The sequence below is a fragment of the Nomascus leucogenys genome, chromosome 1a (genome assembly GCF_006542625.1).
Source record: "Nomascus leucogenys isolate Asia chromosome 1a, Asia_NLE_v1, whole genome shotgun sequence".
Classification (NCBI taxonomy): Eukaryota; Metazoa; Chordata; class Mammalia; order Primates; family Hylobatidae; genus Nomascus; species Nomascus leucogenys.
The window spans coordinates 51,877,431-51,890,716 of NC_044381.1; the positions used below are offsets into that span (position 1 = coordinate 51,877,431).

General features: G+C 45.1%; 1 long non-coding RNA gene and 1 other non-coding gene across 2 annotated transcripts in view; one reads left to right on the forward strand and one right to left on the reverse strand.

Annotated features, from left to right (window-relative positions):
- The window catches only part of LOC115835729, a 78,124-nt gene that overhangs the window by 38,818 nt on the left and 26,020 nt on the right, over positions 1 to 13,286 (reverse strand). The gene's annotated exons all lie outside the window — the stretch shown is intronic.
- On the forward strand, positions 12,127 to 12,233 carry LOC115836251. The gene has a single exon (XR_004031212.1). It is a non-coding gene; the product is annotated as a U6 spliceosomal RNA (small nuclear RNA).

Sequence of the window (13,286 nt, forward strand, 5' to 3'; positions counted from 1 at the left end):
ACTCACTCATACATCTCACAGAACCAACTGGGTGTATCTCCTCCCAACTTTGCATTCTGTGATGCCATATGGTAGCCAGAAGTCAAACATGGTAGAAATATTTGGACCATATAGCTTGTCAAATGCTACAAATTAGGGCTTTCTTCCCATGTATCTAGTTACACCAGCTCCAAAATATACCTACTATTCAGGCTGCCTCTATATTCATGCATATTTGTTAAACTAGCCATTAATGGTCTCATTTCTTTCCCTATTGCAAACAGACCAATCTATGAATTGAAGATGTTAACATAAACCTGATTAACGTTTTATTAATAATAAAAAGATGGCAGTTTGAAGTTTCTTCTATATAAGCAGAATGTGCATATTTTAATACACAGACACTAGGTTAATATTCACATTAGTACAGTATTGGAAATGTTGCTATAAAAGAAGTATTAAATGTACCTATTTTCAGTCAGCATCAACAAGGTTTTCACCCCTCCAGTAATTATTGCATCTAATAACACTGTCTTAGATACTGATTCATTCTGGAAGCTGATACTGATTCATTCATTCAGTATCTTTTAGGCTTTAGAGTTTGTAAGACTAAAAACTCCTTTATTTTAAGCCTTGCTGAAAGAGTTAATTCAGTGTCCTGTTCTAGTTCACCAACTCTTTATTTCCAAACCTTCACCCTCCACATACAAACAATCAGGAGAAAGGCCATCAATAAGGTTTCAGCTTCTATTATGGGATATGAAGCAATAACATTTTAAATAGCACCTTGGAGGCCTGGAGGAGTTAATACATCTTTCAGCAGTCCCTACTTCATAGCTCTGAAGTATTTTGAACCCTGAAAATCTGGATTATTTATGAGGAGATTGAGAAGGGTCCAGCTGGAGGGAAACCTCATTTCTTGTTTCTCATACAAACAAGAAAGGGTATGCTTTGATAAGGTTTGAATCCGTGTCCCTGCCCAAATTTCATGTCAAACTGTAACCCCCAATGTTGGAGGTGGGACCTGGTAGGAGGTGATTGGATTATGGGAGCAGTTTCTCATGAATGCTTTAGCACCATCCCCTCGGGGCTGTTCTTGTGATAGTGAGTTATCATGATATCTAGTTATTTAAAAGTGTGTAGCACCTGGTCAGGCGCGGTGGCTCACGCCTGTAATCCCAGCACTTTGGGAGGCCGAGGTGGGCGTATCACAAGGTCAGGAGATCGAGACCATCTGGCTAACGTGGTGAAACCCAGTCTCTACTAAAAATACAAAAAATTAGCCAGGCGAGGTGGCGGGCACCTGTAGTCCCAGCTACTCGGGAGGCTGAGGCAGGAGAAAGGCGAGAACCACGGAGGCAGAGTTTGCAGCGAGCTGAGATCACGCCACTGCACTGCAGCCTGGGCGACAGAGAGAGACTCTGTCTCAAAAAAAAAAAAAAAAAAAAAAAAAAAAAAAGGTGTGTAGTGCCTCCCCCACCCCCAGCTCTTGCGTCTGCTCCAGCCATGTAAGGTGTGTCTGCTTTCCCTCCACACCTTCTGCCATGATTGTAAGTTTTCTGAGGGCTCCCCAGAAGCAGAAACCACCTTGCCTCCTATACAGCCTGTGAAATCATGAGCCAGTGAAACCTCTTTTCTTTATAAATTACCCACTCTCCAGTCTTTTTCTTTCCTTTCTTCCTTCTGTCTTTCCTTCCTTCCTTTCTTCCTTCTGTCTTTCCTTCCTTCCTTCCTTCCTTCCTTCCTTCCTCTCTCTCTCTCTCTTTCTCTCTTTCTTTCTTATTTGAGACAGAGTCTCGCTCTGTTGCCCAGGCTGGAGTGCAGTGGCGCAATCTGGGCTCACTGCAACCTCCGCCTCCCAGGTTCAAACGATTCTCCTGCCTCAGCCACCCGAGTAGCTGGGACTACAGGCGCCTGCCACCATGTTTGGCTAATTTTTTGTATTTTTTAGCAGAGACGGGGTTTCACCATGTTAGCCAGGACGGTCTCGATCTCCTGACCTCGTGATCCACCCACCTCGGCCTCCCAAAGTGCTGGGATTACAGGCGTGAGCCACCGTGCCCAGCCTCCAGTATTTCATTATAGCAATTCAAGAATGAACTAATACATGCTTACAAGTAACATTTGAAAACAAGATGACTAGAAACCTTTCATTACAAATAACAAGGGATTTGAACTTGATTCATGCCAAATTATGTAGTAAAATAAAACATAGGACAATTACAGAATGAAAGACTAGTCATCTTTAAAATGCTGCTTCTTGGGTAGAACTCAGTGAGACTACCTACAGATGAGTTTGATGTTCATCAATTCAGAGCAGGAGGATAAAGAAAGAATTCTCATTATACCCACCAACCCATTTCCCATCACAATACTGATAATTTTCTAGGAATTCTAATGCCTTTTTTATTTTTTGGGATTAATCTACTTTTTTTTTCTTTTTCCTTTTTCTTTTTTGAGACAGGGTCTCACTCTGTCACCCAGGCGGGAGTGCAGTGGTGTGATCATAGCTCACTGCAGCCTCGATCTCCTGGGCTCAAGTGATCCTTTCACCTTAGCCTGGAACTTCAGGCTGCACCGTAGCTGGAACTTCAGGCATGTCCCACCATACTCAGCTAATTAATCCACATGTGAATCAACATTCATTTGTTTACAAGTATCACTGATTGTATTTTCCAAAGATGGACAGCTGATATACATTCTGGCCACATGCTCATTTTAAAATGTAATGCTGGCCGGGCGCAGTGGCTCACACGTGTAATCCCTGCATTTTGGGAGGCCGAGGTGGGCAGATCACAAGGTCAGGAGATCGAGACCATCCTGGCTAACTTGGTGAAACCCCATCTCTACTAAAAATAGAAAAAATTAGCAGGGCACAGTGGCAGGAACCTGTAATCCCAGCTGCTTGGGAGGCCTGAGGCAGGAGAATCACTTGAACCTGGGAGGCAGAGGTTGCAGTGAACTGAGATCGCACCACTGCACTCCAGCCTGGGCAACAAGAGCAAAACTCTGTCTCAAAAAAAAAAAAAAAAAAAATGTGATGCTGACATTCCTTCACTGAGAGATGGGGTCCCCCAACCAAGGTGGATCTTTGTAACTGCTTCCACAAATAGAATGAGCTCAAATGACATTGCATGGCTTCAGAGGCTGGTACTAAAAGGTGATGTGGCTTCCACCTGTCCCTCTCTCCTTGGGACCTGTGCATTTGGAGCTCTTAGCCTCCATGGGAAAGTTCATCTATCCTGAAGCTACCATGATAAAGAGACCACAGAGAAACAGAGAGGTTCCTATGCAGCCCTAACTCTTCCAGCCCCAACTGTTGAGTCTTTGCAAGCCAGGAATCAGGCATGTGTGAGTGTCATACAATGTCAGCCCCCAGCCTTCAAGCTGTCAGCTGAAACCAAGTTGGAGTGGAAACGAGCTATTCATGTTAAGCCTTGCTCAAATTACAGATCTGTAAGAAAAGTAAGTGTTGCTCTTGTTTTAAGCCACTGAATTTTGCAGCCATTGTTTCTGAAACAGCAAGTAACAGATGCCCTTCAAGCTAGCATCAGCAAAATGTTGAACAAGGTTATAGTATTAAGGTCTACAATCATCTGAGGAGCCCAAAAATAAGAGGCACAGCTGGGTCTCATGATGGGTTGATCAGAACCTAAACCAGAAGACCAGCAGAAGTCAAGTCAGCTACTCTGCTCCAGTGTCCTCTCTGTGCCTCCATGGTCTTCTCTGGTCTCTTACTTTATGGCCCTCCTCTCTGCCTCTCAGCACGTCTACTTCCTTCCTTCTCTCTGCAGTCTGGTGTTGTGTGTTTCTTCTTGACTGTGATGCAAAGCCAAATCTCTTCAGTTGAGACGCCCTTAGTTTAAGAGACCAGCCTATACTAACTTGCATCCTTTCTCTCCAGTGAAAAATTCTTGGGAGAGATGATCTAATTGACCAGCCTGAGTCAGATGTCTCTTTCTGGTCCAATCAGATGACTCTGGGGGTAAGGCCACATGGTACCAACATGGCTGCCACTCCCACTGCCCAGCTCCCTGTGAAAATTCTTAGAAGGGGGCTCAGAGGCTCGCAAACATAGCAATACATCCAATGCTTGAATATTAGAAGGCATTTTGGATAGTCTTATCCATGTGTAAAAACCTACCACAGCCAGGCACAGTGGCTCACACCTGTAATCCCAGCACTTTGGGAGGCCGAGGCGGGCGGATCACCTGAGGTCTGGGGTTTGAGACCAGCCTGACCAAAATGGAGAAACTCCATCTCTGCTAAAAATTCAAAATTTGCTGGGCATGGTGGCGCATGCCTGTAATCCCAGCTACTTGGGAGACTGAGACAGAAGAATTGCTTGAACCCGGGAGGCAGAGATTGTGAGCTGAGATTGCGCCATTGCACTCCAGCCTGGGCAACAAGAGTGAAACTCCGTCTCAAAAACAACAACAACAACAACAACAAAACCCTACCACAGACTCCCCTTTAAATTGCTTTTTGCTTTATTTACAAATATACTTAGATCTAAGTGTATGCCAACCCCTTCCTCATTCCCAGCCCATTCTCACAGATATTTGAAAGGGCACTTCTGGATATCCATAAGAAGGCGGTGGATCTGAATGATGTAACCTCAAGAAATGGAACTCAATGATTGATTTCTCTTATATTTATTGTTTTAGGTTTATCTTATAATGTGAAGTTGGCATCTTACCTTCTTTTTTGGGGGACAGAGTCTTACTCTGTCGCCCAGGCTGGAGTGCAGTGGCACAGTCTCTGCTCACTGCAACCTCTGCCTCCCGGGTTCAAGCAATTCTCCTGCCTCAGCCCCGAGTAGCTGGGATTACAGATGCGCGCCACCATGCCCAGCTAATTTTTGTTTTTTTAGTAGAGTTGGTGTTTCACCATGTTGGCCAGGCTGGTCTCAAACTCTTGATATCAGGTGATCTGCCCCCCTCAGCCTCCCAAAGTGCTGGGATTACAGGCGTGAGCGACCACACCCGGCCGACACTGGGGCTTCTTGATGAACTTCGACAATTTTCCCACATTAAAAATTTTCTGGCCAGGCACCGTGGCTCATGCCTGTAATCTGAGCATTCTGGGAGGCCAAGGCAGGAGGCTGGCTCGAGGCCAAGAGTTCAAGATCAGCCTGGGAAACATAGCAAGTCTCTGAAAATAAGAAAAAGATTTTAAAATTTCCCATTGCTAAGTAATCTATGGTGTCAGAAGTCAGGATAGAGGTTGCACCTAGGGGAGGGAGAGACTGGACCGGCTCTCTGGAGTACTGGGAATGTTTTGTTTCTTGTTCTGGGAGGTGGATGCATGAGTGTATTCCAGTTTGTGAAAACTCATGAAGCTATACACATATGATATGCACATTTTTCTGTAGGTATATTATCCTTCAATAAATGTTTAAATATACTTCACTAATTATAAAAGATTGCTCAAACTAGCGTCACTATCACATGTTGCTGATTAGTTTGTAGAAATATAGATAAAAATATATGGTATATATATATATATACATATGATTTAACAGTACAAATAACATCTTCTATAAATACATACATGTTTGTTAGGGTGCAAATTCCATAATTTCTTCAGGATGCTGTATAGATATACTACCTCTCATAGAAAACTCAGGCCCCTAAAATGCTCCATTTGAGAGACAGTGGAATAGTGAATGGCTCCAGAGTCAGACTGTTGGGGCTCCAATTCTACTGCATGCTAGGTTTTTGTTGTTGTTGTTGGTTTTTTTTTTTTTTTTTTTTTTTTGAGACGGAGTTTTGCTCTTGTTGAGGCTGGAGTGCAATAGCACAATCTCGGCTCACTGCAACCTTTGCCTCCCGGGTTCAAATGATTCTCCTGCCTCAGCCTCCCAAGTACCTGGGATTACAGGCACGTGCGACCACACCTAGCTAATTTTGTATTTTTAGGAGAGACAGGGTTTCTCCATGTTGGTCAGGCTGGTATTGAACTCCCGACCTCAGGTCATCTGCCCACCTTGGCCTCCCAAAGTGCTGGGATTATAGGCGTGAGCCACCACGCCCACCCTTTGTTTTGTTTTTGAGATAGGCTATCAAACTTTTTTTTTTTTTTTTGAGACAGAGTCTCGCTGTGTAGCCCAGGCTGGAGTGCAATGGTGTGATTTTGGCTCACTGCAACCTCTGCCTCCTGGTGTGTCTGGAGTTGGTTCTTGCTGGTGGGTTCCTGGTCTCAGTGAATTCAAGAACGGAGCCACGGACCTTCACGGTGAGTGTTACAGCTCTTAAAGGTGAGTGTTACAGTTCTTAAAGATGGCGTGGACCCAAAGAGTGAGCGGTAGCGAGGTTTATTGTGAAGAGCAAAAGGACAAAGCTTCCACAGCGTGGAAGGGGACCCAAGGGGGTTGCTGCTGCTGGCTGGGGTGGCCAGCTTTTATTCCCTTATTTGTCCCCTTCCATGTTCAGTTTCTGTCCTATCAAAATGCCCTTTTTTCAACCCTGTGATTGGCTACTTTTAGGATCCTGCTGATTGGTGTGTTTTACAGAGCGGTGATTGGTGCATTTTACAATCCTCTTGCTAGCTACAGAGCGCTGATTGGTGCATTTTTACAGAGTGCTGATTGGTGCATTTTACAATCCTCTTGCTAGACAGAAAAGTTCTCCAAGTCTCCACTTGACCCAGGAAGTCCAGCTGGCTTCACCTCTCACTGGGTTCAGCAATTCTCCTGCCTCAGCCTCCCGAGTAGCTGGGATTACAGGTGCCTGCCACTATGCCCAGCTAATTTTTGTGTTTTTAGTAGAGATGGGGTTTCACCATGTTGGTCAGGCTGGTCTTGAACTCCTGACCTCAAGCAATCCACCCACCTCAGCCTCCCAAAGTGTTGGGATTACAGGCGTGAGCCACCGTGCCAGGGGAGCAGGGTCTCGTTCTGTTGCTCAGGCTAGAGTCCAGTGGCGTGATCACTGCAGCCTTGACCTCCCAGGCTCAGGTGATTCTCCCACCTTCTCCCAACTTAGCCTCCCTAGTAGCTAGAACTACAGGTATGCACCACTACACCTGGCTAATTTTTTAATTTTTATTTTTGTAGAGACAAGATTTCACTATATTGCCCAAGCTGGTCTTGAACCCCTAGGTTCAAGCAATCCTCCTGCCTTGGCCTCCCAAAGTGCTGGAATTACAGATATGAGCCACCAAGCCTAGCCTGCATGCTAGTTTTATGACCTTGGGAAAGTGATTTAACTTCAGCTTTCTTATCTAAAACGGAAACATTAAAAATACCTACTTCATGGGAATGTCGTATGAATTTTTAAAAAATGCAAGTAAAGTGCTTGAAAACAGGCCTGTCCCATAGTAAACACTTCATAGGTATTAATTATTACTGTTGTTGTTATTAGACTACCTGAAAATCAAAGAAGAGAGCATCACACCGTTTTCTACCTTTTACTATCCCATCCACTCTAACTCAACAGAACTCACTTCAATTCAGTTTATATTGATTGGGCCAAGCACCATGCTCAAATCCGGGCAGAGTGGATGCTTAAAGCATATCTCTGGCTGTACAGAGTCCCCTACTGCAGAGACCTAAACCCTTGGGAAGATTCTATGCTGGTAGCATTTCCCAGAGGTTCTGTGACTCATTTCTCCCCAAGTTCACTTCTGGTGCTATTAGAAATTCTACAGATTTCAGGCCGGGCGCAGTGGTTCACGCTTGTAATCCCAGCACTTTGGGAGCCCGAGGCGGGCGGATCACGAAGTCAGGAGATCAAGACCACGGTGAAACCCCGTCTCTACTAAAAATACAAAAAATTAGCCGGGCGTGGTGGCGGGCGCCTGTAGTCCCAGCTACTCGGAGAGGCTGAGGCAGGAGAATGGCGTGAACCCGGGAGGCGGAGCTTGCAGTGAGCCGAGATTGCGCCACTGCACTCCAGCCTGGGCGACAGAGCAAGACTCCGTCTCAAAAAAAAAAAAAAGAAATTCTACAGATTTCAGTCTTGAGCCAGTGCGTGAACACAGGCAAATTCTCTCTGGTGGGGTTCTCATCAGAGGAGCCTGGCAAGGTGAACAAGAGGAAGCAGGATGAAGGCTGTGTTTACTTTTTGTTGTGGATATTGTGTTGTGTTTCACTGGGGTGCCAGTCTACTTGACTGTAAACAGAAACAACCTGTGTAGTCTTGTGTGACACTGGTATTGTTTTAAGTCAACATTAGCAGGTGGGACAAGAGAAAATGGCTATTAATTAGAACTTAAGCCCCAAGCTCTCTCTATATACACTGGGGCACCTATGGAGCTGTCCAAGCTGAACAGCTGTTTGGAGGTCATTTGTAACCAAGGTAATCTGCTTCGGACAGTATCAAAAACGATAGTCACCTCCTTCAGAATTCACTGTCACCGTTGTCTTTAATAACTCCTATTTTTACTGTTCACATCTAGCACTGCACCAATGGATGAGCTGAGAACCTCTTGAAAAGGAACTTGTGAAAAATGTAAAGGAAATATTACTGCTAAATAGGCAAGGCTAATGTTCTCGCAATTGTGGAAAACAAAACTGAAAACAAAACACAACACCAAAGTCCTAAAGCAGTGTTTTTGTATTCATTTTCTCCCTCCATCCTTCCTTCCTGAATAAGTAGCTAATGGAGAACAGCCTGATAGGCATTCCTCTTCCCTTCCAGATAGAGAATTGGGTGCTCTGCAGCTAGCTGGGCTTCTGTCCTGTCCATACCCGGCAGGACACAGCTGGTAAAAGAGGAAGAAGAGACTAGGTGTAGTGGTTCACACCTGTAATCCCAGCACTTTGGGAGGCTGAGACGGGCGGATCACCTGAAGTCGGGAGTTCCAAGACCAGCCTGACCAAGATGGAGAAATCCTGTCTCTACTAAAAAAAAAAAAAAAAAAATACAAAATTAGCCAGGCGTGGTGGCACATGCCTGTAATCCCAGCTACTCGGGAGGCTAAGGAAGGAGAATTGCTTGAACCCAAGAGGTGGAGGTTGCAGCGAGCTGAGATTGCACCATTGCACTCCAGCCTGGGCAACGAGAGCGAAACTGTCTCAAAAAAAAAAAAAAAAAAAAAAGGCCGGGCGCAGTGGCTCACGCCTGTAATCCCAGCACTTTGGGAGGCCGAGACGGGTGGATCATGAGGTCAGGAGATCGAGACCATCCTGGCTAACACAGTGAAACCCCGTCTCTACTAAAAATACAAAAAATTAGCGGGGCGTGGTGGTGGGTGCCTGTAGTCCCAGCTACTTGGGAGCCTGAGGCAGGAGAATGGCGTGAACCCAGGAGGCTGAGCTTGTAGTGAGCCGAGATTGCGCCACGGCACTCCAGCCTGGGCGACGGAGCGAGACTCCGTCTCAAAAAAAAAAAAAAAAAAAAAAAAGGAAGAAAGAAGAGCAAGCGTAGAGGAGGCAGGAACAGGAACTCCACAGTGAGCAGGGAGGGGCCGTCTCCCCCTAGGTTAGGCAGCCCTGTGCCATGTACCCTGGCATGTGGGAGGTAAGGACCCTTCCCCACTTGATTGTTTCTAGGCAGAATCCAGCATGGTTAATAACATGGGCTGGCACCCAAAGTGCTTGGCTTTAAGTCCTGGCTCAGCCATTTACCTTGCATAAGTAATTTAGCCTTTCTGTGCCTCAGCTTCCCCATCTGTAAAATGGGGATAACAGTAGTACCTGCCTTCTAGAGTTGTGATGAAATTAAAGTAGTATGTGAAAAATAGTTAAAACAGAGCTTAGCACATATAAACCACCCAATAAATGTTAGCTGCTATTATTATCTCCTTTAATTAGCTCCAAATCATAATTACAGTGAACATCATTGTATTATTTTGTTCCCCAGTTGCATCCCATGAACCCACAATATAGGCAAAAATTACCAAGTCCTTTTCCTGTTTTAGTGACTAAATACTTTATCAGACTCAGGATGAAACACTTTGGGCTGACTTAACAGTGATGACTAAAGTGAGGTCCAGGATGCTATTTTACTAGAAATCTTACCTCTAGGAGTATCTTCTAAGGGAATTTTCAGATATGCAAATCCAAGGTACAGAGTGGATCACTGCAGTATTATTTATGGAGTGAAAAACCGGACCCGACCTAAGTGTGGAACAATCTGAGAATGATTAAATATGTTATGGTGCAGAAATAGGCTTTTGAAGAATTTTTAATGACTAGGAAATGCTCATGATATAAACCTAAGCAGAAAAGCAGGCTTCGAAACTGTTTACAATTGGATCACATTTGGTAACTATGTAAGCACATTTGTAGAGAAAACAAAACCCTAGCGAAATCTATCAATATGTTCACAGTGGAGTTTCTGAGGGTGGAACTTAAGCATGGTTTTTGTTTACATTTTCTTTATATTTTTTGGTGCCTTCCATGTTTCACACAGGAACACACACAATTTTTATATTTGGGAAAAACATTAAGTCATGAAACCAAAACTTTTAAAAAGAAAGAATCCTTCAGAAGACATACAGTGGACTGAGTGGAACTAGGAATTGAACCCATGTTTCCTAAACTCTAGTTTTTGGGTTTTTTTTAAAGCCCAGAATGCCACATAATAGAGACAGGTGTTGCTACTTTTTTTTAACTAATTAATTTTTTTTTAAATTTTTTTGAGACAGAGTCTCACTCTGTCACCCAGGCTGGAGTGCAATGGCACGATCTCGGCTCACTGCAACCTCCACCTCCTGGGTTCAAGCGATTCTCCTGCCTCGGACTCCTGAGTAGCTGGGATTATAGGTGCGCACCACCACGCCCGGCTAATTTTTTGTATCTTTAGTAGAGACAGGGTTTCTCCATGTTGGCCAGGCTGGTCTCAAACTCCTGACCTCGTGATCCGCCCCCCTTAGCCTCCCAAAATGCTGGGATTACAGGCGTGAGCCACCATGCCCAGCTGGTGTTGCTACTTTTCAACTTACTTTGCTCTGGGAAGAAAAGCTACGTGAAATCTGTGGGTTAAAAAATTATAGACACAGCCCAGCGCAGTGGCATGTAACTGCAGTCCTCAAGAGGCTAAGGCAGGAGTACTGCTTGAGCCCAGGAGTTTGAGGCTGTAGAGTGATATGATTGAGTCTGTGTACAGCCACTGCACTCCAGCCTGGGCAATACAGCCAAGTCTCTAAAATTAAAAAAAAAAAAAGATAAACGAAAAGATACAGGGCCAGGTGTGGGTGCAGTGGCTCACGCCTGTAATCCCAGCACTTTGGGAGGCTGAGGCAGGCGGATCACCAGAGGTCGGAGTTCAAGACCAGCCTGATCAACATGGAGAAACCCTATCTCTACCAAAAATACAAAATTAGCTGGGTGTGGTGGCATGAGCCTGTAATCCCAGCTACTTGGAAGGCTGAGGCAGGAGAATCACTTGAACCCAGGAGGTGGAGGTTGCGGTGAGCCGAGATTGCACCATTGCACTCCAGCCTGGGTAACGAGAGCAAAACTCCATCTCAAAAAAAGAAAAGAAAAGAAAAGATACATAGATATGGATGAGGACAGCTGGGGAAAATAACAGGGACTTCTTAAGGTACAGAATACAATTTGATATTGAATAATCACAACCATTTGTTTTTACATGGGGGAGAAACATCCTTGGCCCACAGCAGAATGGACGAAAGCCATCCATCCACTCCTTTGGAAGAAGTTTTTTAAAAAATTCCGTGGTTTAGCCAGGCACGGTGGCTCACGCCTGTAATCCCAGCACTTTGGGAGGCTGAGGTGGGCGGATCACAAGGTCAGGAGTTGGAGACCAGCCTGGCCAACATGGTGAAACCCCGTCTCTACTAAAAATACAAAAAAAAAAACAAAAAACAATTAGCCAGGCATAGTGGCGGGCACCTGTAATCCCAGCTACTCAGGAGGCTGAGGCAGGAGAATTGTTTGAACCCAGGAGGCGGAGGTTGCAGTGAGCCGAGATCACGCCATTGCACTCCAGCTGGGCGACATGGCAAGACTCTGTCTGGGAAAAAAAAAAAAAAAAAATACGTGGTTTAAAAAAAAAAGAAAAAGAAAAGCTAACTAACACAAACAAACAGGACAAGAGATGTATCTAAATAGACAAGTAACAGAATTCCCAGATTCCCATGCCTCTGCACACAGGACCTTGCTAATAAACCTCCTATTTGGAGTCCTACGCCTCAAGGAAGATTACTAAGATGAACTCAACTTCTAAAGGGTTTGGAGTGCTCACTTTGGCAGCACGTATACTAAAACTGGAACAATACAGAGGAGATTAGCATGCCCCCTGCATAAGGATGACATGCAAATCTGTGAAGCATTCCTTTTTTTTTTTTTGAGACAGAGTCTGGCTCTGTCACCCAGGCTGGAGTGCAGTGGCACGACCTCGGCTCACTGCAAGCTCCGTCTCCCAGGTTCACGCCATTCTCTTGCCTCAGCCTCCCGAGTAGCTGGGACTACAGGTGCCCGCCACCACGCCCAGCTAATTTTTTGTATTTTTAGCAGAGACAGGGTTTCACTGTGTTGGCTAGGATGGTCTCGATCTCCTGACCTCGTGATCCACTCGCCTCGGCCTCCCAAAGTGCTGGGATTACAGGTGTGAGCCACCGCGCCTGGCCCATATTTTTTTAAGAAAGTTTTTTTAAAGAAAAAAAAAAAATGAAACAGCTTGGAAAACATCAGAGAAAGCCAGCAGACGATACAGGCCACTGGATCCTATTCAGCCAAGCCTGGGATCCTGCCCCTGTGCAGCTGTGTGCCTGGGCCTGCAGCTCAGCAGGAGAGGGACCTTGCAGGACTCATACCTTGGCCTGAGAGGGCCGAGTAATAAAATTAGGATTATTTATGATGCAGAAGTGATTTAATAACATTTTTCAAGAACCTGAAGGATTTATGTAGAGGAACTGCTGTTCTAGTAACCAAACCCTTTTGGGTGGACTCCAATATAAACCAGGCTTGTCTAGCTTCCGCCCTGAGCCCCTCCACCTCTTCCAGTTGCTCTTGGCAGATAATCTCTTCCACTTTACTGGAGGGTGATGGTCAAGGAGATGACCTTCTTGGCTGCTTTATCCACTCTCCTCCCCACCTCAAAATATCTCTCAATATCTCTCTTTGTTCCTTCACTTTACAAAGGAAGAATCAAAGGAGGAGGGAGCTAACATTTATTGACTGCCTGCTATGTGCCAGCAGCTTGCAGAAACATTACCTCATTTAATTCCGACAAACACCCTGTGAGGTAGGCATAATTATCCCTGTTTTGCTTGTTAGAGGATGGAGGAACTCATATTCTTTTAGCAGCTGGTATGAGAATTTCTCTTGGGGGTGAGGCGTGGTGGCTCAGGGCTGTAATCCCAGCACTTTGGGAGGTGGGTGGATGACTTGAGGT